This window comes from Arachis stenosperma, chromosome 3 (assembly GCF_014773155.1).
Source record: "Arachis stenosperma cultivar V10309 chromosome 3, arast.V10309.gnm1.PFL2, whole genome shotgun sequence".
Classification (NCBI taxonomy): Eukaryota; Viridiplantae; Streptophyta; class Magnoliopsida; order Fabales; family Fabaceae; genus Arachis; species Arachis stenosperma.
The window spans coordinates 52,318,713-52,345,893 of NC_080379.1; positions in this window are offsets into that span (position 1 = coordinate 52,318,713).

A 27,181-nucleotide genomic window follows, 5' to 3' on the forward strand; every position below is an offset into this window, starting at 1 on the left:
TTTTAGTAAGTTCAAGCTACTTTTAGGGATGTTTTCATTAGTTTTTATATTAAATTCACATTTCTGGACTTTACTATGAGTTTGTGTGTTTTTCTGTGATTTCAGGTAATTTCTGGCTGAAATTGAGGGACTTGAGCAAAACTCTGAAAAAGGCTGACAAAAGGACTGCTGATGCTGTTGGAATCTGACCTCCCTGCACTCGAAATGGATTTTCTGAAGCTACAGAACTCCAATTGGCGCGCTCTCAATGGCGTTGGAAAGTAGACATCCAGAGCTTTCCAGAAATATATAATAGTCTATACTTTATTCGGAAATTGAGGACTTAACTTGGCGTTGAACGCCAAGTACATGCTGCTGTCTGGAGTTAAACGCCAGAAAAACGTCATGATCCGGAGTTGAACGCCCAAAACACGTCATAACTCGGAGTTCAACTCCAAGAGAAGCCTCAGCTCGTGGATTGATCAAGCTCAGCCCAAACATACACCAAGTGGGCCCCGGAAGTGGATTTATGCATCAATTACTTACTCATGTAAACCCTAGGAGCTAGTTTATTATAAATAGAACATTTAACTATTGTATTAGACATCTTTTGACAGTTTAATCTCTTGACTGTTTAGCCTTTGATTATTCGGTCTCTTGATCACTCAGGGGGCTGGCCATTCGGCCATGTCTGAACCTTTCACTTATGTATTTTCAACGGTGGAGTTTCTGCACACCATAGATTAAGGGTGTGGAGCTCTGCTGTACCTCAAGTTTCAATACAATTACTATTACTTTCTATTCAATTCTCTTTTATTCTTATTCCAAGATATACGTTGCACTTCAACTTGATGAATGTGATGATCCGTGACACTCATCATCATTCTCACCTATGAACGCGCGTGATTGACAACCACTTCCGTTCTACCTTAGGCTGGGCGCATATCTCTTAGATTCTCCAACAGAATCTTCGTGGTATAAGGTAGATAGATGGCGGCATTCATGAGGATCCGGAAAGTCTAAACCTTGTCTGTGGTATTCCGAGTAGGATTCTGGGATTGAATGACTGTGACGAGCTTCAAACTCGCGATTGCTGGGCGTGATGACAAGCGCAAAAGGATCAATGGATCCTATTCCAACATGATCGAGAACCAACAGCTGATTAGCCGTGCTGTGACAGAGCATAGGAACGTTTTCACTAAGAGGATGGGATGTAGCCACTGACAACGGTGATGCCCTACATACAGCTTGCCATGGAAATGAGTAAGAAGGATTGGATGAATGTAATAGGAAAGTAGAGATTCAAGAGGAGCACAGCATCTCCATACACTTATCTGAAATTCCCACTATTAATTTACATAAGTATCTCTATCCTATTTTATTTTCTGTTTATTTTTATTAATCATACTTGATTTTCTAAATTCCAAAATTTTATCCTCCTGACTGGGATTTACAAGATGACCATAGCTTGCTTCATACCAACAATCTCTGTGGGATCGACCCTTACTCACGTAAGGTATTACTTGGACGACCCAGTACACTTGCTGGTTAGTTGAACGGAGTTGTGTCCACACATAAGTGCCATAATAATGATTCCATACAACAACAAAGAATACTACATTGATGTGATCACAATTTCGTCCACCACCTTGCTTTCTAAGACTTGCTCTTCTTCTACCAATCAACATAAATTTAATGCACCAATACACATATCAAGAGGTCTTTCAAGGGTTGTAATGTGGTTAGGGTTAAGGTAGGATTGTATTTGGTCAAGTGGGATAAAATCTGAATCCTTAATTAACCTAAACTTTCCACCTAACTTAAGACAATCCATGTAATTAAAATCCAAAATCTATCCTCCCATTAACTGTGTTTTTCACATATTCTTGCATCCTAAATTTAAGTACAACTCATATGCATTGATATTATCAATTACTTTGGGGCATTTTGTCCCATTTTTATTATTTGCTCTTTTTCTTTTCTTTCACTTTTTTTATTTTTCTTTTCTTCACAACTTTTTTTCTCAATGCATATGATTAAAGTATTAAATGCAATAATATGTGCTCAACTATTATTTTGCACATTTTCACAAAAATATACAACACCCAATTCTCAAACCAAATATTTTCAAACCCAACTTTTCCACACTTAAATCATGAGCACTTTTACTAGTCTAAGCTACCCAAGGATTCAAATTAAGGACATTATTATTTTGCGCTTAGAGTTAATGATGTGCTAAAGTAAAGAACAAAGGGGTAAAATAAGCTCAAATTGGTTTGTAAAGGATAACGAAAAGGGTAAGGCCATATGGGTATGTAAGCTAAGTGAAACAATGCCTCAATCATATAAGTGCATGCATACATCAAACAATGGAAATATAGAATTAAGCAAGACACAGATCACAATTTTAGAGAGAACAACACACACCAAAAATAAAATATTGGTTGATAAGATGCAACCAATCAAATAAGCTTAAAATCTCACTGGTTTTATGTGTTCGAGCTCTAAACCATGTTCCAAAATAATATTTCTTCAAACAAGTTCAACAAAAACTTTTTAATTCAAATTAGTGAAATGCTATAAAAATTTTCTTGAAAAAGAAAATATTACTTCAACCAAGTAGTTGGTAAAATATGCACAAAATTAAGCAAACATACAATCAAACATGCAAATGCAACAATGAACTAACAAAAGAAATCCCACATTGGTGTTGAGAAGGAACTAACTAACCCGCGGAAGTCGGTATCGACCTCCCCACACTTAAAGATTGCACCGTCCTCAGTGCATGCTGAGATGCGCAAGTGGGCCGGTTGCTCCAACTGATGCTCTTTCTTTAATGGATTATGCAGATGGACTTGTTGTTCGCCCCTTTTAAAAGTTTTTCCTTTTTCTTTCTTGATAGCCATCCTGAAAGAAGAGAGAAAGGAAGAAGAGTAACCCACAAACAAAGATAGAAAAACAAATAGAATATGGGTGGGTTGATGCCAAATAATGAGGATCTCAACTACATGGTAGCTACAACATGCAAGTTAGAAAACAGTAGAAGCAAATGGCATATGAATAGTGCAAAATTTGCAATAATGGGTGAGAGAGTATGGGTAATGAAAGACAATATAAGTGCATATCAATGCAAATGGAATACAAATGTCATAAAAGATTAGCATTGACATCTAAATAATATTACCCAACAATGGAAACAAGTCACGAAGCACCAAAAGAAAACAAGAGAAATGCAACAGTGGAATAAGAACATTTAACACCAATAGAGAAATAATAAACATAGAAAAGAAAATAAAAACATGCATACAGTTAAAATGTAATGAATGAAAGTACGTAAATAAAATGAGGAAAATAAAATGAGAGGAAAAAGAGAGGAGATGAATGTAGTAAAGGAAGACAATATAATGAGAAAGGGGAGAGAAAAGTAGAAGAATGGAGTCTGCGAAGCGACGCGTAAGCGTCGCCCACGCGTACGCGTGGGTGCGCAAAAGAAGAGACGACGCGTAAGCGTCGTCCATGCTTACGTGTGGGTGAGCAAGAATCCAAGTGACGCGTACGCGTCAGTCACGTGTACGCGTCATTCACGCGTATGCGTGACCACTGATTGTGCTAAAAGCCCAATACCAGCACCAAGGCAGAACAACTCTCGGCCAAATCACCCATTAACGCCGATTTTCCATCCATGCGTACGCGTTGCTGAAACTTACGCGTGGGTTAACTAAAATACAGTGACGCGCATGCATCGCCCATGCGTACGCGTGGGTTGGCTCGTGCGCAAGGTACCCTTCCTGCACAGCTCCCGCGTAACCTTCTGTAAGGTTTAGCGTCGCATGTGATGCGTGCGCGTGGTTCACGCGCACGTGTGGAATGCACTTTTTTTATATGCAGATGCAAATGCAAACTATATGCAGTAATAATGAGAAGAGTCACTAAATAAAGCTAAGAAAAGAGAAAGGAACGATCATACCATGGTGGGTTGTCTCCCACCTAGCACTTTTAGTTATTGTCCTTAAGTTGGACATTTGGTGAGCTCCTTGTCATGGTGGCTTGTGCTTGTACTGATTTAGGAATTCCCACCAATGTTTGTACTTCCAATAGCCTCCAGGATCCTAAACTAGGCGTAAAGAGCCTTCAAGCAAGTTAAAGTAGGTGACAAGGCCCCAAGAGTATTGATTGCTGGAATGAATTCCAGGGTCCCAAACCTTACTTTTGTACCCGTCTTTGTGTAGATCACCATTGTTCCAACCGGGTGGCTCGCGATTTGAATTCTCACAGAGACATCCAAATAACCTTCTAGACCTATTCAATTGAGCTCTACACCAATCCTTGCACTTCAACTTGGAGCATGCAACCATATTGAACCTTGCAGGACAACTCTTACTACTAACCATCTTCCTCTTACTCTCAATACCACAAAGAGCTCTAAGTTGACCATCCGTCTCCAGTAGCCCATATTCAAGTGGGAAAGTAAAGGTTAAGGATAAGAATTTTACCCACTTGAATGTTGTGTTAGACGGTAATGGCCTTGGGAGAGGTATTTCTAATGATCTTGCAAGCTCCACTCCCTTGTGCTCTTCTTTGACAACTTCCACCCTTTGCAAGCTTCTTCAATATCAACCTCTTCCTCTTGGTAGCTTTCTTCCAATTTAATCTCTTCTTCGTTGCTCACTAAGGACATGGGAAGTTGTGATTCTTCTTCTTTAATCTCCATGTCACGTTCAATGGGAGAGGATTCAATTATAGATAAGGATTCATCAATGATTGAATCCATCCCTTGATCGACCTCCTCAAGGTCTTCAGCCATGATATGCCTTGGAGGTTGTACACCCTCCTCAACATCAATTTCAAGCATCTTGAAAGGAGGCTCTATGACTTGACCTTCCCATGGAGGTTCCGCATCTCCTAATTCTTCAACCACTTCCTCTGTAACTGTTACGGCTTTGTCCAGTTGTTTTAGTATAAAATCATACTCCTCCTTGATGATTACCTTTCCATGACAACTCCCTTCAACTACTCCTTCATCTTCAAGGGTCTCTACTATCTCTACTTTTTGGGTCTCCTCTTGTTTCTCTTGAAATACGACTGCGTGAAGCCGATCCATTACGTCCCTAAGACGATCCCTTCTCTCTTGCTCCATGTGATTAGCATAGTTGGTATCATCTTGATCTTGGATTGGTGGGCATGGATGTTCTTACATAGAAGGTGGTGGTGCACCAGAGCTTGAGGGCTGAGTATTCGAGGTAGAGGATTGGTCCATGCAGGATATAAGAGCTTAAAGAGTAGATATGAGACTAGTGATAGAGGCAAGTGTGGTTTGAAGCTCTGTTTGCCCTTGGTGAATAACACCAAGGGTGTTGTCATCCAGTGGAGGTTGGAGTGGATAGGAGGGTTCATTATTTTGGAGAAAGGGTGCATGGTAGGAAGGTGGTTCTTCTTGGTAAGGGCATGAAGATGGTGAATATTGAGGTGGCGGCTCATAAGAGTAATTGTGCTGGAATGGGGGTGGTTCTAAGTATGGTTCATAAGGTGAATAAGGGTCAAGGTCATATGAGGGTGTTTGGTAGTAGGGAGCTTGTGAGTTTGGTGGTTCAAACCTATGTTGAAGGGGGGGGGGGTCATAGGCGTATGGTGGGGCTTGTTGGTAACTACAAGGGGGTCCACCATATCTATCATCTTGGTACGCACCTCGGAATGGCTCTTGACTATAGTAATTTGGTGGAGGTTGGTTGTCACGAAGAGGTCCACCATAACTATTGTCTTGGTATGCATCATAGAGTGGTTGTTGGCTATAGCGTATTGGAGGGGGTTGTTGTCAAGAGGGTTGATCAAATCCTTGTGGTTCCTCCCATCTTTGATTCTTTCAACCTTGATGTCTGTTCTCATTATAGCTTCCATTCCTTAAAACAACATTGGAATCAAACTTAAAGTCAGAGGGGTGAGAATTCATAGTAGTTAATAAAAATTAAAAACAAAAACAAATAAATAAGCAAAAACAAATATTTACAATAACCAATAACAAGGCACACGTTTGCAATTCCCCGGCAACGGCGCCATTTTGACGAGCGGGTTTCTCGCGCGGTCTAGAGTTTCACAAATAAATCGTCGTTGAAAGTATAGCTTCTAGATCGACAAAGAATCCCTTTCGTGCAAAAGTTTGGTTGTCACAAGTAACAAACCCCTAATAAAATTGATAACCGAAGTATTTAAATCTCGGGTCGTCTCTCAAGGAATTGTAGGGAAGTGTTCTTATTATAGGTCATGAGTTGTGTAAATTGGAGTTTTGGGGATGAGAAATAAGAAGAGAAAATTGCAGAGAAAATAAATAATAACAATAAAAAGCCTTGACTAGGAGAAGATTGATCTGAAGTTCTATCCTTGTTGGGTTTCCCAAATTAATTAGTAATAAGTTGTTGTTCTACTTAGTTATCCTTTACTAAGTAAAAGAAAGTCAAGTAAGTTGGAAGCTAATTTCTATTCATAAGTCCTAATCTTCTCCCTTGGGGAGGATTAATGTTAGTAACTAGAGAGCTGGCCAACAACTTCCAATTGCCAATTAACTCTTGAGTATTCCAACTCAAGGGTCTCAAATATTAATCAACTCCAATGTCAAATTAAAAGCCTACTCTACTGACATGGATGCCAATTCCGCATTCATGAAAAGGGAGTAGAAAGAAGACATGATAATTGGAATAAAATTGGAAGCAATTAAATAAATAATAAAATTAAATTCATAAAAGCAATCCAATTGTAACTCTGAACAAGGATTAAGGATATGGAAAAATAAGTAACAAGTAAGGAAACAAACTAGAATGATGAAGTCTTCAATGGAAGTAGTGACTCTGTAAATATCTAATCTAAAAGCATAAAACTAGGAATCCTAAATCCTAGAGAGAGGAGAGAGCCTCTCTCTCTAGAAACTACATCTAAATTATGAAAAGTGAATAATGAGTAGTGTCCCCCTGATTCCTCCATTCTGCAGCCTCTAATCTGTATTTTCTGGGTTTGAAACTGGGTCGGAAATAGCCCAGAAATCGTTGGATGCGAATTTCAACACGCTGATTTTTGTCAATGCGACGCGTGCGCATGAAGCACGCGTGCGCGTAAAGCACGCGTGCGCGTCGTCTTGCTGTACGGACTATAGAAAATTATATATCATTTCGAAGTTTCGGACGTTAGATTTCCAACGCAACTAGAACAGCCTCATTTAGACCTTTGTAGCTCAAGTTATGATCGATTGAATGCGAAGAGGTTAGGCTGGACAACTCAACAATTTCTTCAATTTCTTGAATTCCTTCCACTTTTGTATGATTTCTTTCCATCCTCTATGCCATTCCTGTCATGTAATCCCTGAAATCACTTAACGCACATTTCAAGGCATCGAATGGTAATGAAAGAGGATTAAACATAGCAAATTTAAGGCCAAAGAAGCATGTTTCCAATCATAGCACAAAATCAGGAAGGAAAATGTAAAACATGCGAATTCAATGAATAAGTGTGAGATTAGTGGATAAAATCCACTCAATTAAGCACAAGATGTTCCACAAAATAGTGGTGCATCAGAGATCTTTTTGTTTCTCCATTCTCTGGGTACTTTCTTTTTAGGAACCTCCTCCTTGGTGGGTGAAGTATTCCCAACACCAAACTTAGGTTTGATGTTAGGGAGAATTTTTTTATAGTCACCAAAGGAGGCTTGAGCTGTAAACCTTGTTGTGCATTATCAGGAGGTTCTTAAAGGGTTGGAACAATAAGCTCAGTTTGCATGCACTTTTCCTCTTCACCTGATGAATGCATATTTTTGAAGACATGAGAGACCAGTTGCTCATCATGCACTCTAAGTACTAATTCACCCTCTTCTACATCAATTAGAGCTCTCTCAGTGGCTAAGAATGGTCTTCCTAGGATTATAGAGGCATTTTCATCCTCCCCCATGTCAAGAATTACAAAATCGGCTGGAAGGAAGAACTTATCCACTTTGACCAAGACGTTCTTCACTATTCCATGTACATACTTCAAAGATTTATCTGCCATTTGTAATGCTATCCTTGTTGGTTGTTCCTCTTCAATTTGCAGCTTCTTCATCATAGACAAGGGCATTAAATTTATGCTTGCACCCAGATCACATAGGGCTTTCTCAAAGGTAGTGCTCCCAATGGTACATGGAATTTGAAAGCTCCCTAGATCTGGCATCTTCCTTGGCAAGTTATTCTGAATTATGGCACTACATTCCTTGGTCAAGACCCACTATCTCATCTCTCTTTAAAGGCTTCTTCTTTGACAACAAATCCTTCATGAACTTGACATAGAGAGGCATTTCCTTCAAAACCTCAGCAAAAGAAATATTAATTTGTAACTTTCTGAAAACTTCCAAGAACCTTGAAAACTACTTGTCCTTGGTCTCCTTTTGAAGTCTCTGAGGATATGGCATCTTAGTCTTGTATTCAGGAGCTTCAGATAATGTCGGATGTGTGTCAAGAGTGACTGGAAAAGGATTGTCTGCATGCCTAGGTGGGGCGTGTTCAACCTCCTCCTTTTTCTCCTCTGGAACTTCTTTTTCAATTGGCTCCTCAATAACTTGTGCTTCCATACTTGTCACTTGTCCACTTATCAAGGTGATAGCCTTGCACTCCTCCCTTGGATTTGTAATTATGTTACCAGGAAGGCTATTAGTGGCCCTTTGATCAATTTCAACAACTTTTGTGGCTATTTAACCCTTCTGAACTTCCAAGTTCTTGAATGATGCTCTGGTTTTCTGTACAAAACTTATAGCTAGTAATTCCAAGTCAGTGGTCTTCTGAGGCTGAGAAGTTGCTTGCTGAGGATGAGAGGGTTGGAACTGGCGGTTATTGAAGTTGTTCTAACCAAAACTAGCCAGAGAATTATTGAAATTCTACTATCTTTGAGGTTGATCTCTCCATCCAAAGTTTGGGTGATTCCTCTACCCCTGATTAAAGTTCTTGGCATATCATTGTTGGGGTTTCTAGGAGCATTCTCCATAAATTTGACCTGTTCAGGAGAAAATTGAGCATATTCATAATTCTCACCTTGAATGAAGCCAGCATTCATGTCATATGGAGCCTTTTGAGGGGATTCTAAGCGTTGACAGCTGAAACCTACATCCCACTCAAGTGCTTAGTAAGCATACTGATCTGTTAACACATGACTTTGTTCTAAGCAAGAATAGCATCTAAGGTATCCACTTCCAAGACTCTTTTCTTTTGAGGAGCCCCAGAGTTCATATGATTCCTCTCAGAAGAGTACAGATATTGGTTGTTAGCAACCATCTCATTAAGCTTATAGCATCTTCAGGCATCTTCTTCATGTGCAATGAACCACCTGCAGAGTTGTCCAAACATATTTTGGCCATTTCAAAGAGGCCATCATAAAAGATCTCCAGCTTGGTCCATTCAGAAAATATGTCAGGAGGGCATCTCCTGATCATTAGCTTGTACCTCTCACAGACTTCATAGAGGGACTCACTATCTCTCTGTCTAAAAGTTTGAACATCCACCCAGCTTAGTCAGTTTTTGTGGTGGGAAGAATTTGGTAAAAAATCCATTGACCACCTTGTCCTAAGTGTCCAGACTCTCCTTTAGCTGAGAATCAAGCCACTGCTTTGCTCTATCTCTCATAGCAAATGGAAAGAGCATGAGCTTGTGAACCTCAGAACTCACTCCATTTGACTTCATAGTGTCACAGAGATGTAGGAAGTTAAAGATGAATTGATTTGGATCTTCCTGTGGGAGTCTATGATACTGACAGTTTTGCTGCACTAGAGTGATTAACTGAGGCTTCAACTCAAGGTTGTTTCCACCTATAGGAGGCACCACAATACTGTTGATGAGCGGATAATTTATACGCTTTTTGGCATTGTTTTTAGGTAGTTTTTAGTAAGTTCAAGCTACTTTTAGGGATGTTTTCATTAGTTTTTATGTTAAATTCACATTTCTAGACTTTACTATGAGTTTGTGTGTTTTTCTGTGATTTCAGGTAATTTCTGGCTGAAATTGAGGGATTTGAGCAAAACTCTGAAAAAGGCTGACAAAAGGACTGCTGATGCTGTTGGAATCTGACCTCCCTGCACTCGAAATGTATTTTCTGGAGCTACAGAACTCCAATTGGCGCACTCTCAACGGCGTTGGAAAGTAGACATCCAGGGCTTTCCAGCAATATATAATAGTCCATACTTTATTCGGAAATTGACGACGTAACTTGGCGTTGGACGCCAAGTTCATGCTGTTGTCTGGAGTTAAACGCCAGAAAAACGTCATGATCCGGAGTTGAACGCCCAAAACACGTCATAACTCGGAGTTCAACTCCAAGAGAAGCCTCATCTCGTGGATTGATCAAGCTCAGCCCAAACATACACCAAGTGGGCCCCGGAAGTGGATTTATGCATCAATTACTTACTCATGTAAACCCTAGGAGCTAGTTTATTATAAATAGGATGATTTACTAATGTATTAGACATCTTTGGTCTCAGTTTTGTATTATTCTTCATCCGAAGAGGCTATTGATCACGTTTTAGGGGGCTGGCCATTCGGCCATGCCTGAACCTCTCATTTATGTATTTTTAACGGTGGAGTTTCTGCACACCATAGATTAAGGGTGTGGAGCTCTGCTGTACCTCAAGTATTAATAAAGTTCTATTTTCTTTTATTCAATTCTCTCTTATTCTTATTCCAAGATATTCATTCGCACCCAAGAACATGATGAATGTGATGATTAGATAACCCTCATTATCATTCTCACTTATGAACGCACGTGATTGACAACCACTTCCGTTCTACATGCAACAGAGCTTGAATGTGTATCTCTTAGATTCCCCAACAGAATCTTCGTGGTATAAGTTAGATAGATGGCGGCATTCATGAGGATCCGGAAAGTCTAAACCTTGTCTATGGTATTCCGAGTAGGATTCTGGGATTGAATGACTGTGACGAGCTTCAAACTCCTGAAGGCTGGGCGTGATGACAAGCGCAAAAGAATCAAGGGATTCTATTCCAACCTGATTGAGAACCGACAGATGATTAGCCATGCGAGTGACAGCCGTAGAGGACCGTTTTCACTGAGAGGATGGGATGTAACCACTGACAACGGTGATGCCCTACATACAGCTTGCCATGGAAAGGAGTAAGAAGGATTGAGTTGAAGCAGTAGGAGGGCAGGCGTCCTTGAGCCTTACAGTATCTCCATATGCTTATCTGAAATTCCTACCAATGAATCTGCATAAGTGTTCTATCCCTTTTATTTTCTATTTATTATTAAATATTCGAAAATCCATAAACCATTTAATCTACCTAACTGAGATTTACAAAGTGACCATAGCTTGCTTCATACCAACAATCTCTGTGGGATCGACCCTTACTCACGTAAGGTTTATTACTTGGACGACCCAGTACACTTGCTGGTTAGTTGAACGGAGTTGTGAAAACAACCGATGCCATAATAATGATTTCATCTCAAAATAGTTAGAACATGAATCACAATTTCGTCCACCAAGTTTTTGGCGCCGTTGCCGGGGATTGTTCGAGTATGGACAACTGACGGTTCATCTTGTTGCTCAGATTAGGTAATTTTCTTTTCAAAAATCTTTTTCAAAATTTTTCTTTTATTTTTCGTTTTTCTAAACTTTATTTTCGAAAAAATTAATAAAAATCCAAAAAAAAAATCATAAAATCATAAAAATCAAAAATATTTTGTGTTCTTGTTTGAGTCTTGAGTCAATCTTTAAGTTTGGTGTCAATTGCATGCTTTTAAAAATTTTTCTTGCATTTTTTTCGAAAATCCCATGCATTCAAAGTGTTCTTCATGATCTTCAAGTTGTTCTTGACAGGTCCTCTTGTTTGATCTTGATGATCTCTTGTTTTGTGTTGTTTGTTGTTTTTTATGTGCATTTTTGCATTCATATTTTTCATGCATTAAAGATTTCTAAGTTTGGTGTCTTGCATGTTTTCTTTGCATCAAAAATTTTTTCAAAATTATGTTCTTGATGTTCATCATGATCTTCAAAGTGTTCTTGGTGTTCATCTTGACATTCATAGCATTCTTGCATGCATTCATGGTTTTGATCTAAAAATTTCATGCATTAAGTATTTTTGTTGTTTTTCTCTCTCATAATTAAAAATTCAAAAATAAAAAAAATATCTTTTCCTTATTTCCCTCCAAATTTTCGAAATTTTGGGTTGACTTGGTCAAAAATTTAAAAAAAAAAAAATTTTAGTTGTTTCTTACAAGTCAAGTCAAAATTTCAATTTTAAAAATCTTATCTTTTTTTTTAAATCTTTTTCAAAAATCATATCTTTTTCATTTTTTCTATTTTTCGAAAATTTCAAAAACATTTTTCAAATTATTTTCAAAATCTTTTCCTTATCTTTACATCATATTTTCGAAAATTCACTAATAATTAATGTGATTGGTTCAAAAATTTGAAGTTTGTTACTTTCTTGTCAAGAAAGGTTCAATCTTTAAGTTCTAGAATCTTATCTTGTAGTTTCTTGTTAGTGAAGTAAATTAATTTCAAAGTTTTTGAATTAGATCTTTTTATCTTTTATTTTGATCTCTTTCAAAAATTTTATCTTTTTCAAAATTTGATTTCAAAAAAAAAAAATCTTATCTAACTTATTATCTTTTTATCTTTTTCAAATTTGATTTCAAATCTTTTTCAATCAACTAACTAACTTTTTGTTTGTTTCTTATTTTTTTCAAAACCATCTAACTACTTTTCCCTCTCTAATTTTCGAAAATATCTCATCCCTTTTTCAAAAATTCTTTTTAATTAACTAATTGTTTCATGTTTTAATTTTAACTTATCTCTAATTTTCGAAAATCACTAACCCCTTTTCAAAATTATTTTCGAAATTTCTCTTCTCTTTTCTTCTTCTATTTAATTATTTAATTACTAACACTTCTCTTCACCTCTCTTCATCCAAAATCCGAATCTCCCTCTTCATTCTTCTACCCTTTCTTTTTCTACTAACATAAAGGAATCTCTATACTGTGACATAGAGGATTCCTCTTCTTTTCTTGTTTTCTTCTCTTTCATATGAGCAGGAACAAGGATAAAGGCACTCTTGTTGAAATTGATCCAGAACTTGAAAGGACTCTGAAGAGGAAATTAAGAGAAGCTAAATTAAATTATTCTAAAGGTAACCTTTCAGAAACATTAGAACAAGAGAAGGAGATGGCAACCGAAAATAATAATAATGCAAGGAGAATGCTTGGTGACTTCACAAAACCAACGTCCAAGTTTGATGGAAGAAGCATCTCCATTCCTGCCATTGGAGCCAATAACTTTGAGCTGAAACCTCAGCTAGTTGCATTAATGCAACAAAACTGCAAGTTTTATGGACTTCCATCTGAAGATCCTTATCAGTTTTTAACTGAGTTCTTGCAAATCTGTGAGACTGTAAAGACGAATGGAGTTGATCCTGAAGTCTACAGACTCATGCTTTTCCCTTTTGCTGTAAGAGACAGAGCTAGAATATGGTTGGATTCACAACCCAAGGATAGCCTGGACTCATGGGATAAGCTTGTCACTGCATTCTTAGATAAATTCTTTCCTCCTCAGAAACTGAGCAAGCTGAGAGTGGATGTTCAAACCTTCAAACAAAAAGATGGTGAATCCCTCTATGAAGCTTGGAAAAGATACAAGCAGCTGACCAAAAGATGTCCATCTGACATGTTTTCAGAATGGACCATTTTAGATATATTTTATTATGGTCTCTCTGAATTTTCGAAAATGTCATTGGACCATTCTGTAGGTGGATCTATTCACCTAAAGAAAACGCCTGAAGAGGCTCAAGAGCTCATTGACATGGTTGCAAATAACCAGTTCATGTACACTTCTGAGAGGAATTCCGTGAACAATGGGGTGCCTCAGAAGAAAGGAGTTCTTGAAATTGATACTCTGAATGCCATATTGGCTCAGAACAAAGTGTTGACTCAACAGGTCAACATGATTTCTCAAAATCTGAATGGATTGCAACATGCATCCAACAGTACTAGAGAGGAAGCTTCTGAAGAAGCTTATGATCCTGAGAACCCTGCCATGGCAGAGGTTAATTACATGGGTGAACCTTATGGAAACACCTATAACTCATCATGGAGAAATCATCCAAATTTCTCATGGAAGGATCAACAAAAACCTCAACAAGGTTTTAACAATGGTGGACGCAACAGGCTAGGCAATAGCAAGCCATATCTATCATCTTCTCAGCAACAGACAGAGAATTCTGAACAAAACACTTCTAATTTAGCCAATGTAGTCTCTGATCTGTCAAAAGCCACTTTCAGTTTCATGAATGAAACAAGATCCTCCATTAGAAATTTGGAGGCACAAGTGGGCCAGCTGAGTAAGAAAGTCATTGAAACTCCTCCCAGTACTCTCCCAAGCAATACAGAAGAGAATCCAAAAGGAGAGTGCAAAGCCATTGACATAGTCAAAATGGCCGAATGCACAAGGGAGGAGGAGGACGAAAATCCTAGTGAGGAAGACCTCATGGGACGTCCCTCAAGCAAGAAGGAGTTTCCTATTGAGGATCCAAAGGAATCTGAGGCTCATACAGAGACCATAGAGATTCCATTAAATCTCCTTCTGCCATTCATGAGCTCTGAAGACTACTCTTCCTCTGAAGAGGATGAAGATGTAACTGGAGAGCAAGTTGCTCAATATTTAGGAGCTATCATGAAGCTGAATGCCAAGTTGTTTGGTAATGAGACTTGGGAAAGTGAACCTCCCTTGCTCATTAATGAATTGGATACTTGGATTCAGAAAATTCTACCTCAAAAGAAATAAGATCCTGGCAAGTTCTTAATACCCTGTACCATAGGAACCATGATCTTTGAAAAAGCTCTGTGTGATCTGGGGTCAGGGATAAATCTAATGCCACTCTCTGTAATGGAGAAGCTGGGGATCATTGAGGTACAACCTGCATTGTTCTCATTACAACTGGCAGACAAGTCATTGAGACAAGCTTATGGAATAGTAGAGGACGTGTTAGTAAAGGTTGAAGGCTTTTACATCCCTGCTGATTTCATAATCTTAGACACTAGGAAGGAAGAGGATGATTGCATCATCTTTGGAAGACCTTTCCTAGCCACAGCAGGAGCTGTAATAGATGTCAACAGAGGGGAATTAGTCCTTCAATTGAATGGGGAATACCTTGTGTTTAAGGCACATGGCCATCCCTCTGTGACAGAAGAGAGTAAGCATGAAGAGCTTCTCTCAGTTCAGAGTCAAGAAGAGCCCCCACAGTCAAACTCTAAGTTTGGTGTTGTGAGGCCACAACCAAACTCTAAGTTTGTTGTTAAGATCCCATATCCAAACTCTAAGTTTGGTGTTGGGACCACACTAAAATTGACCTGATCACCTTGTGGCTCCATGAGAGCCACTGTCAAGCTATTGACATTAAAGAAGCGCTTGTTGGGAGGCAACCCAATTTTATTTATCTATTTTTATTTTATTTTGTTTTATTGTTATTTTGTGTTTTATTAGGTACATGATCATGAGGAGTCACGAAAAAAATCAAAAAAATTAAAAACAGAGTCAAAAACAGAAGAAAAAAATTTTTCACCCTGGAGGACGCACAGGCTGGCGTTCAACGCCAGTAAGATGCATCTGGCTGGCGTTCAACGCCAGAACAGAGCACCATTCTGGCGCTGAACGCCAGAAACAAGCAACAACCTGGCGTTGAACGCCAGGAATGTGCCTAGAGGAGAAAAGCTGGCGCTGAACGCCAGAAACATGCATTACATGGGCGTTGAACGCCCAGAACATGCACCAATGGGCGTTTGAACGCCAGAATGATGCATGAAGGCATTTTACATGCCTATATGGTGAAGGAATGGTATTTCTTTACACCTCAGGATCCTGTGGACCCCACAGGATCACCTCAGGATCTGTGGACCCCACAGGATCCCCACCTACCATATTCCCACCTTACCTTTTAATCCTAATCACACTCTCCTAATCCTAAATCTCATTCTTCCTACTCCCCATGTCACACTTCCCAACACCCATCACCAATCACCTCAATTCCTCTTCCCAACTCCCCCATTCACCATTCACATCACCCCACTCTTCCCCATAAACCCCACCTACCTTCATAAAATTCAAATTCAATTAAATACCCATTCCCACCCAAATTGGCCGAACACCCACCCTCCCCTCTCCCTATAAATACCCTTCCCTTCTACTTCATTTTCACACAACACAACCCCTTCTTCTCCCACATAGCCGAACCTACCTCTCTCCCTCTCTACCATATTTTCTTCTTCTTCTTCTACTCTTCTTTTCTTTTTTGCTCGAAGACGAGCAAACTTTTAAGTTTGGTGTGGTAAAAAGCATAAGCTTTTTGTTTTTCCATTACCATCAATGGCACCTAAGGCCGGAGTATCCTCTAGAAAAGGAAAAGGGAAGACAAAAGCTTCCACCTCCGAGTCATGGGAGATAGAAAGATTCATCTCCAAGAGCCATCAAGACCACTTCTATGATGTTGTGGCAAAGAAGAAGGTGATCCCTGAGGTCCCTTTCAAGCTCAAGAAGAATGAGTATCCGGAGATCCGACATGAAGTTCAAAGAAGAGGTTGGGAAGTCTTAACCAACCCCATGCAACAAGTCGGAATCTTAATGGTTCAAGAGTTCTATGCCCATGCATGGATCACTAGGAACCATGACCAAGGTATGAACCCAAGCCCAAAGAATTATCTCACAATGGTTAGGGGGAAATACTTGGATTTCAGTCCGGAAAATGTAAGGTTGGCATTCCACTTGCCTATGATGCAAGGTGATGAACGCCCCTACACTAGAAGGGTCAACTTTGATCAAAGGTTGGACCAAGTCCTTATGGACATTTGAATGGAAGGAGCTCAATGGAAGAGAGACTCCAAAGGCAAGCCAGTCCAATTAAGAAGACTGGACCTCAAGCCTATAGCTAGAGGATGGTTGGAGTTCATTCAACGCTCCATCATTCCTACTAGCAACCGATCTGAAGTTACTGTGGATCGGGCCATCATGATTCATGGCATCATGATTGGAGAGGAAGTAGAAGTTCATGAGGTCATCTCCAATGAAATCTACAAAATAGCCGACAAGCCCTCACCTATGGCACGGCTAGCTTTTCCTCACCTTATTTGCCATCTATGTTACTCAGCTGGAGTTATCATAGAAGGAGACATCTCCATTGAAGAGGACAAGCCCATCACAAAGAAAAGGATGGAGCAAGCAAGAGAGGCCCTTCACGGTTCTCAAGAGATGCATGAGGAAGCTCATCATCAAGAAATCCCTGAGATGCCTCAAGGGATGCACTTTCCTCCCAACAACTATTGGGAACAACTCAATACTTCCTTAGAAGATTTGAGCCACAATGTTGAACAACTAAGGGTGGAACATCATGAGCACTCCATCATTCTCCATGAAATAAGAGAAGATCAAAGAGCAATGAGGGAGGAGCAACAAAGGCAAGGAAGGGACATAGAAGAGCTTAAGGACATTGTTGGTCCTTCAAGAAGAAGACGCCACTAAAGGTGGATTCATTCCTTGTTCTTTATTTCTTTCTGTTTTCGGTTTTAATGTTGTGTTTATCTATGTTTTGTGTCTTTACTTCATGATCATTAGTATGTAACCATGTCTTAAAGCTATGAATAAAATCCATTAATCCTTCACCTCTCTTAAATGAAAAATGTTTTAATTCAAAAGAACAAGAAGTACATAAATTTCGAATTTATCCTTGAATTTAGTTTAATTATATTGATGTGGTGACAATACTTTTTGTTTTCTGAATGAATGCTTGAACAGTGCATAATTTTGATCTTGTTGTTTATGAATGTTAAAACTGTTGGCTCTTGAAAGAATGATGAACAAAGAGAAATGTTATTGATGATCTGAAAAATCATGAAATTGATTCTTGAAGCAAGAAAAAGCAGTGAATAGCAAAAGCTTGCGAAAAAAAAAAGTGGCAAAAAAAATAGAAAGAAAAAGAAAAAGCAAGCAGAAAAAGCCAATAGCCCTTAAAACCAAAAGGCAAGGGTAAAAAGGATGCAAGGCTTTGAGCATCAATGGATAGGAGGGCCCAAGGAAATAAAATCCAGGCCTAAGCGGCTACATCAAGCTGTCCCTAACCATGTGCTTGTGGCATGCAGGTCCAAGTGAAAAGCTTGAGACTGAGTGGTTAAAGTCGTGATCCAAAGCAAAAGAGTGTGCTTAAGAGCTCTGGACATCTCTAACTGGGGACTTTAGCAAAGCTGAGTCACAATCTGAAAAGGTTCACCCAGTTATGTGTCTGTGGCATTTATGTATCCGGTGGTAATACTGGAAAACAAAATGCTTAGGGCCACAGCTAAGACTCATAAGTAGCTGTGTTCAAGAATCAACATGCTTAACTAGGAAAGTCAATAACACTATCCAAAATTCTAAGTTCCTAAAGAAGCCAATCATTCTAAACTTCAAAGGAAAAAGTGAGATGCCAAAACTGTTCAGAAGCAAAAAGCTACAGTCCCGCTCATCTAATTATAATTAATATTCATTGATATTCTGGAATTTATAGTATATTCTCTTCTTTTTATCCTATTTGATTTTCAGTTGCTTGGGGACAAGCAACAATTTAAGTTTGGTGTTGTGATGAGCGGATAATTTATACGCTTTTTGGCATTGTTTTTAGGTAGTTTTCAGTAAATTCAAGCTACTTTTAGGGATGTTTTCATTAGTTTTTATGTTAAATTCATATTTCTGGACTTTACTATGAGTTTGTGTGTTTTTCTGTGATTTCAGGTAATTTCTGGCTGAAATTGAGGGACTTGAGCAAAACTCTGAAAAAGGCTGACAAAAGGACTGCTGATGCTGTTGGAATCTGACCTCCCTGCACTCGAAATAGATTTTCTGGAGCTACAGAACTCCAATTGGCGCGCTCTCAACGGCGTTGGAAGGTAGACATCCAGAGCTTTCCAGCAATATATAATAGTCCATACTTCATTCGGAAATTGACGACGTAACTTGGCGTTGAACGCCAAGTACATACTGCTGTCTGGAGTTAAACGCCAGAAAAACGTCATGATCCGGAGTTGAACGCCCAAAACACGTCATAACTTGGAGTTCAACTCCAAGAGAAGCCTCAGCTCGTGGATAGATCAAGCTCAGCCCAAGCATACACCAAGTGGGCCCCGGAAGTGGATTTATGCATCAATTACTTACTCATGTAAACCCTAAGAGCTAGTTTATTATAAATAGAACATTTAACTATTGTATTAGATGTCTTTTGACCACGTTTCGTCTTTGGTCTTAGTTTTGTTTTATTCTTCATCTTAGGAGGCCATTGAGCACATTTTAGGGGGCTGGCCATTCGGCCATGCCTGAACCTTTCACTTATGTATTTTCAACGGTGGAGTTTCTGCACACCATAGATTAAGGGTGTGGAGCTCTGCTGTACCTCAAGTTTCAATACAATTACTATTACTTTTTATTCAATTCTCTCTTATTCTTATTCCAAGATATACGTTGCACAACACTTTGATGAATGTGATAATCCGTGACACTCATCATCATTCTCACCTATGAACGCGCGTGATTGACAACCACTTCCGTTCTACCTTAGGCCGGGCGCATATCTCTTAGATTCCCAAACAGAATCTTCGTGGTATAAGCTAGATAGATGGTGGCATTCATGAGGATCCGGAAAGTCTAACCTTGTCTGTGGTATTCCGAGTAGGATCCTGGGAATCCGGAAGGTCTAACCTTGTCTGTGGTATTCCGAGTAGGATTCTGGTATTGAATGACTGTGACGAGCTTCAAACTCCTGAAGGCTGGGCGTGATGACAAACGCAAAAGAATCAATGGATTCTATTCCAACCTGATTGAGAACCGACAGATGATTAGCCGTGCTGTGACAGAGCATTTGGACCATTTTCACTGAGAGGATGGGATGTAGCTATCAACCAAGGGTGATGCCTCTAGACGATTAGCCGTGCAGTGACAGCGCATAGGACCATTTTCCCGAGAGGATTAAAAGTAGCCATTGATGATAGTGATGCCCTACATACAGCTTGCCATGGAAAGGAGTAAGAAGGATTGAAGGAAGAGTGAGTAGTGAAGTAGAGTTTTAAGAGGAACACAGCATCTCCATACACCTATCTGAAATTCCCACTATTGATTTACATAAGTATTTCTATCCCTTTTTATTTTCTATTTATTATTAATTTTCGAACTCATCATAAACCAATTTAATCTGCCTAACTGAGATTTACAAGGTGACCATAGCTTGCTTCATACCAACAATCTCTGTGGGATTGACCCTTACTCACGTAAGGTATTACTTGGATGACCCAGTACACTTGCTGGTTAAGTTGAACGGAGTTGTGTCCACACATAGCAGAGAGCCCCAATAATGATTCCATATAAAGTAAAGAATACAATATTGTGAGTATCACAATTTCGTCCACCACTTATAAACAAACAAAAAATAAAGAAGATTGGAAATCTCTACATCAGAGTGCAGAGAATTTCCAGTGTGGTAACCTGTGTGAAAGAAATAAAATAATAAAAAATAAAAAATAAAACGAAAATAAAATAAAATATAAGGAAAACGAAACTAAAAGAAAAATAAAATAAAGAGAATGAACTGAATAATTGAGAAAATAAAAATAAAACAAAATTAAAATAAAAATAAAAAAAATGAAAGTTTTTTTAATTAAAACGAAATAATAAAATAGAAAGGAAAATGGTAAACAGGGAAAGGGGGGAAGAACGAACGAAAAGACAAAAAATAAAGGAAAAAAGAAGAAATGGAAAATAAAAATTAATAATACTAAAATAAAATAATTAAAGGAAAAAACTAGTCTAAACAATCAAACAACTGGAAGTTGTCAATCACAATCAATCCCCGGCAATGGCGCCAAAAAATATCTTTTTCTATTTGTAATTAAAACAAAAGTTTTAAAAAAATCAAGTGAAATCTCGTGCAAAGCTTCAATATGACGTGGGGACCAATGCAAACTTCTAAACTGGAGCCTAACTTGGGAAATTCCAAGTTAGGCGTTACCTTGGCAGCACTTATATGGAGCTTTTGAGTGATCTGGCGCCTAACTTGGAGAATCCCAAGTTAGGCGCCACTAAGACCGTACAATCTAGAAAAGAAGTTATACTATTATATATTGTTGGAAAGCTCTAAAAGTTAGCTTTTCAATGCCACTAGAATTGCGTCAATTGGACTTTTGTAACTTAAGTTATGCTTGTTGGAGTGCAAGAAGGTCAGGGTTGACAACATCATCCACTTTCTTCCTCTTCTTCTATACAAATTCCGTCAAATCTGTCTGAATGCTACCTGAAATAAACAAAATTGCACACAACTCAAAGTAACATTCATAGTGGCTAAAAAGTATTTAAATATTGATTAAACTTAACAACTCAAATGCAAATTTACTAGGAAAAGATACGAAAGATGCTCATGCATCACAACACTAATCTTGAATTGTTGCTTGTCCTCAAGCAACCAAAACTAATATAAACTTAGGATGTGAATTTGCATGAGAGGTGAATGCTCAATTAAGCTCCTGTCTTTTCTCAAAGTGGGATTTATAACACTGAAACTCTGAAAAGTTTTGGCATCTCACTATCCTTTGAATCTGAGGAATGCCATTGTCATTTGGATTTAGAATCCAGATAATATTATGAATTCTCTGGCCTTTTTACTTTGGGTTAATCCTTGAACACAACAAATTTTCTTTCATTCTCTTTTCTTGGGTGCTTTGCACCTTGAGCCTAGTCGTGACTTTAAATGCTTTGTCTCAAGCTTTACTTGATACAAAAATACCACAAGCACTTAACTGGGAAACTCTCTTTCAGTTTAGATTTTTCTTTCAGTTACTCCCAGACAGTGATGCTCAAAGCCTTTAGCATACTCTGTTAAATGCACTTGATCTCGACTCTTAGTGCTCTGTCTCAAGGGTTACTTGTAGGGGTGTTCACGGTGCAGTTTAGTTCGGTTATTTAAGGAAAATCCATCCGATCCGATCGTTTATTAAAACTGCGGTTCGGTTTGGTTCGATTTTTTTTTGCCAAGACCATCCGTACCAAACCAAACAAATAATATTTATAAAAAAAGCTAGATTGATGAAAAAAATGATTCAATCAATCAATTTGTTGGTGATCTTATATTTGCAGATTTGTTTGGAGCAGCATTACATGTCCACTAGTTCTACCTTCACTTTCACCAATATTATCCCTCATACTATGATCAAACTGCAAAAATATTACAGATACAACATTAAATATCAACACAACCGTGAATCAAAACCAAAAATAGAATAACAATAAATCATTGAATCAATAACAAGTTAAAAGCAAAAAATAGCAGCAGCCATCAAACCAATAACGCAAGAAGACCTGTCATGTTCATTGTACCCTTTGCACCATATTCGAAGATTTCAAAAACAGATTTAGAATTATTCCACCTGTGAAAATTTTTACAATAACAGCAGCTATTATTATCAACCTCATCACACCACCAATTCATCAAAACCATACAAATACCACCAAAATCATATTTGGAGTCTCCACTTTTTAATTAATAGATAAACAAATTCAGATTCAAATCAATTAGCAGTAGCAATAATAAGAATAAACAATTAACAATAACAGTTAACAGTAGCAGTAGCAATAATAATGATTAGTTAACAAATTAAAATTAATAATTAACAAATTAAAAAAAGATAATAGTAACAGCAACCAGCAAAAATTAGAAGAAGAGAGAACAGTAAATCAAGAAGTAAAAAATCAATAGAACACAGAAAATCAAGAAGCAAAAAATAGCAAGAGGTTGGATCAAAAGTAGAAGAACCAACCTGACTCAGGCTCCATTCTTGATGATTTGCTAATGCAGAGAGACTGGATGTGTGCAGGGAGGACGACGGAGAGAGAGGCGCTACGAGGACGACGGCAGGTTGCTGTGGCCTTCGTGGATCCGTGGAGAACAATGGCATGCTGCTGGGAGAGGATGACGACGTGCTGCGTGGAGCCGTGCCGGGGAGGACAACGGGGAGAGAGCGGTGCTACGGAAGGGAGAAGGAGAGAACAGGGCCGCGGGACGCAAGTCAGGGTTGGTGTTGTCAAGTGGCAGGCCGGCAACAATGGTGGAGGCGCAGAGTAGAAGGAGGAAGAGGAAGGGAGAGGGAGAGCAAAAGGCATTGAGAGTTTAAAGGATTAGAGGCAAATGGGCAAGAAGAGTTAGGGTTATGTTGTTGCTGCAGCAGTTAGGTCATTTGGGGGTAGGTTTAATTTAGGGTTTTTTATAAAACCGGTTCAGTTCAGTTCAATTAGGGTTTTCCTTATCAGAACCGAAAACCAAACTGAACCACAGAAAAACTACAAAATCTCATTTTTTCAGTTTTTTTATTTTCGATTTGTTCAGTTATCGGTTTTTTGGTTCGGTTGATTGGTTTGTTCAGATTGGATCGGTTTGAACACCCCTAGTTACTTGCCACATTCACACCACAAGCATATGACTAGGAAAACAACTCTTTAAGCTTTTAATCATATTTGACCTTTCTAGCCATTGATGGTTAGAGTCTTGGACCTTGCTTTTCTTTATTTTCTTTTTGCTGTTTCTTTTGTTTCAAGGATTAAGCTTTTGTTTAATTTAGAAAATTCACAATAGTTCTCTAAATTCCTATTCCTCATGCATTAACATCCTTTGATTCAAATTCAAATATGCACTGTTCATATCATGCATTCAGAATCACAGATAACACCACCGTATTTAAGTAAATAAGACTACTTTTAAACATCAACTTAATTTCTCATGCAAGATATCACTTCTTTTCTTTTTCTTTTTAGATTCAAGCTCAGTGAGCAGTACATGAGACAACTTTTTAATACTAAAAGCAAATAACAGAATGAGACTAGACCTAAGAACTGAAAATACTAAAGATCATGTAGCAGATAAAGGAAAGCCACAGAAAATAGGAGACAACAAAATAAGAACGGAAGGGAAAATAGAATGAAAGAAACTCAACCACCTCAGTTATCCTGGTGGCCATCTCATTCCTTAGGCTATGCTCCTACATGAAGAACATTCACCTCCCCATGGTGCCACTGATGATAAGGTACACAGAGAGAACAGAGAGCTTGCTCAACCCACCACCAAACTTAAAAGTTTTCTTGTCCCTAAGCAAAGAAAAACTTGAAAAACGTGCCTCCTGGGTGTTCTGAACTCCCTTCTTATTGCACCTATTCCTGTTATAAACACTTTTAAAAATTGGGTTGCCTCTCAATAAGTACTTCTTTACCGTCACTAGCATGACGGTTGGTTCTTGAATTTTCGTCCTCTTCTTCCAGTTAGTTAAGAGAGATGACTTTAGTGGACATGAGGAGAAAATTGATACCCACCAAAAAGCAACTCCCATACAACTCTCTGATTCATTAGGACCAAGGAAAGCATATTCAAGTGTTGGGGGAGAAGACTTCAATTTAAATGTGGGCAGTGCATTTAGATTTTTCTTCTCAGGAGCTTGCATGCATAGAATTGAAGGGGCTTGTATGGCCTTTTCTGGAATTATTGAAATGTGCAAGTATGGAGTGTGCATGGCTTCCTCCTTTGTTTCTGTATCTTCCTCCTTTGTTTGTGCATCTTCCTCTTCTTTCATGAGTGAGGGTGGAGAGTTCTATAATTCACTGGAGTATAAATACCTTTTATTGATTTCCTCACTTTCTTCCATAGGGTCTTGCATTGTATCTCTTGGGAAGGAATTTGCTTGGTTTTCATCCAGGTGCTTGATAATCAACTCCACATGTTTTTCTATATTTTTGACACTCATCCTCATATCATGTATGCATTCTTTCATGACAAGCTCAAGAGCTAATGGTTCTTGATATGAGTAAAAAGAAGATGATTCTTCGTATGAATAAAGAGATGGTGGCTCTTGATATAAATAAAAAGGGGATGATGGATATTGGTATGAATATGGAGATGGTGGTTCTTGGTATGAATATGGATATGGTGGTTCTTGATAGATGGAACATGGAGCACTGAAGTTTCTTTGGTCTTGACTTTTCCAACTAAAATTCAGGTAGTTCCTCCATCCACAATAATATGAATCACTATTTGGGTGTGAGTAGTAACCCATATGATCTCTCTCCGTTATTTTTCTTAGCATAAAAAACCAAACCGAATTAAATGCATCATATGGTATTGGTACACGAAATCGTGATACACGACTTCGTGCAGCTGACCGGCAAGTGCACTGGGTCGTCCAAGTAATACCTTACGTGAGTAAGGGTCGATCCCACGGAGATTGTCGGCTTGAAGTAAGCTATGGTCATCTTGTAAATCTCAGTCAGGCGGATTCAAATGGTTATGGAATTTTGATAATTAAAAGAACGAAATAGAACATAAAATAGGATAGAAATACTTATGCAATTTATTGGTGGGAATTTCAGATAAGTGTATAAAGATGCTTTGTTCCCTCTGAGCCTCTGCTTTCCTATTGCCTTCATCCAATCATTCATACTCTTTTCCATGGTAAACTGTATGTAGGTGGATCACCGTTGTCAATGGCTACCATCCATCCTCTCAGTGAAAATGGTCCTCTACGGTTTCCTGCATGGCTAATCAGCTGTCGGTTCTCGATCGTGTCGGAATAAGATCCATTGATTCTTTTGCGCACTGTCACTGCGTCCCATAGTTGCGAGTTTGAAACTCGTCACAGTCATCCCATCCCAGATCCTACTCAGAATACCACAGACAAGGTTTAGACTTTCCGGATCTCAAGAATGCTGCCCATTTGATTCTAGCTTATACCACGAAGACTCTGATTGCACGGAATGGAAGCTCTGTTGTCAGGAGAGGCAACCATACGTCGTGAACCAGGAGGCTAAGAGATACACACTCAAGCTCTCGCAGATAGAATGGAAGTGGTTGTCAGGCACGCGTTCATAAGGGAGGATGATGATGAGTGTCACGGATCATCACATCCATCAGGTTGAAGTATGAGTGAATATCTTAGAACAAGAATAAGCGTGAATTGAATAGAAGAACAATAATACTTTGCATTAATTCATGAGGAACAGCAGAGCTCCACACCTTAATCTATGGTGTGTAGAAATTCCATCATTGAAAATACATAAGAACAAAGTCTATACATGGCCGAATGGCCATGCCTCCCAAATAACATACAACAATCAAAAAAGGGTTCAAAGACCTGATCCCAAGATCAAAGATGATGAAAAGATCACAGATGATCAAAAAGATGAAAATACAATAGTAAAAGGTCCTATTTATAGAGAACTAGTAACCTAGGGTTTACAGAAATAAGTAAATGATGCAGAAATCCACTTCTGGGGCCCACTTGGTGTGTGCTTGGGCTGAGCATTGAAGCTTTCACGTGCATAGGCTTCTTTTGGAGTTAAATGCCAGCTCTGGTGCCAGTTTGGGCGTTTAACTCCAGCTTTTATGCCAGTTTGGGCGTTTTACGCCAGAATTTTTATGCTGACTTGGAATGCCAGTTTGGGCCATCAAATCTCGGAAAAAGTATAGACTACATTGCTGGAAAGCCCAAGATGTCTACTTTCCAAAGCAATTGAGAGAGAGCCAATTGGGTTTCTGTAGCTCCAGAAAATTTACTTCGAGTGCAGGGAGGTCAGAATCCAACAGTATCTTCAGTCCTTTTTCAGCCTCTGAATAAGATTTTTGCTCAGGTCCTTCAATTTCAGCCAGAAAATACCTGAAATCACAGAAAAACACACAAACTCATAGTAAATTCTAGAAATGTGATTTTTGCATAAAAACTAATAATTGTATACTAAAATCTAACTAAATCATACTAAAAACTACCTAAAAATAATGCCCTTACGAGTGAGCAGAAAAGGGAGGAGGAAAGAGGCCCTGGCGAACCGTCATAATTAGTTAACAAGTGTAAGCTTCGCTGCCCGACAGTATGGAGTACTGACCACACCGAGGGACAGGCCCTGAAGCGAAGGACAGGAAGGAGCGGAATCAATGTGTTCAAATTTTTGGCCTTGCACCGACCATCTAATGGACCGTGGACTAAACGGCCATGCCAAAAAGCGTATAAAATATCTGCTCATCACAACACTAAACTTAAATTGTTGCTTGTCCCCAAGCAATTGAAAACAAAATAGAATAAAAAGAAGAGAATATACAATGAATCTTACAATATTAATGAAACTTAGTCCCAATTAGATGAGCGGGGCTAGTAG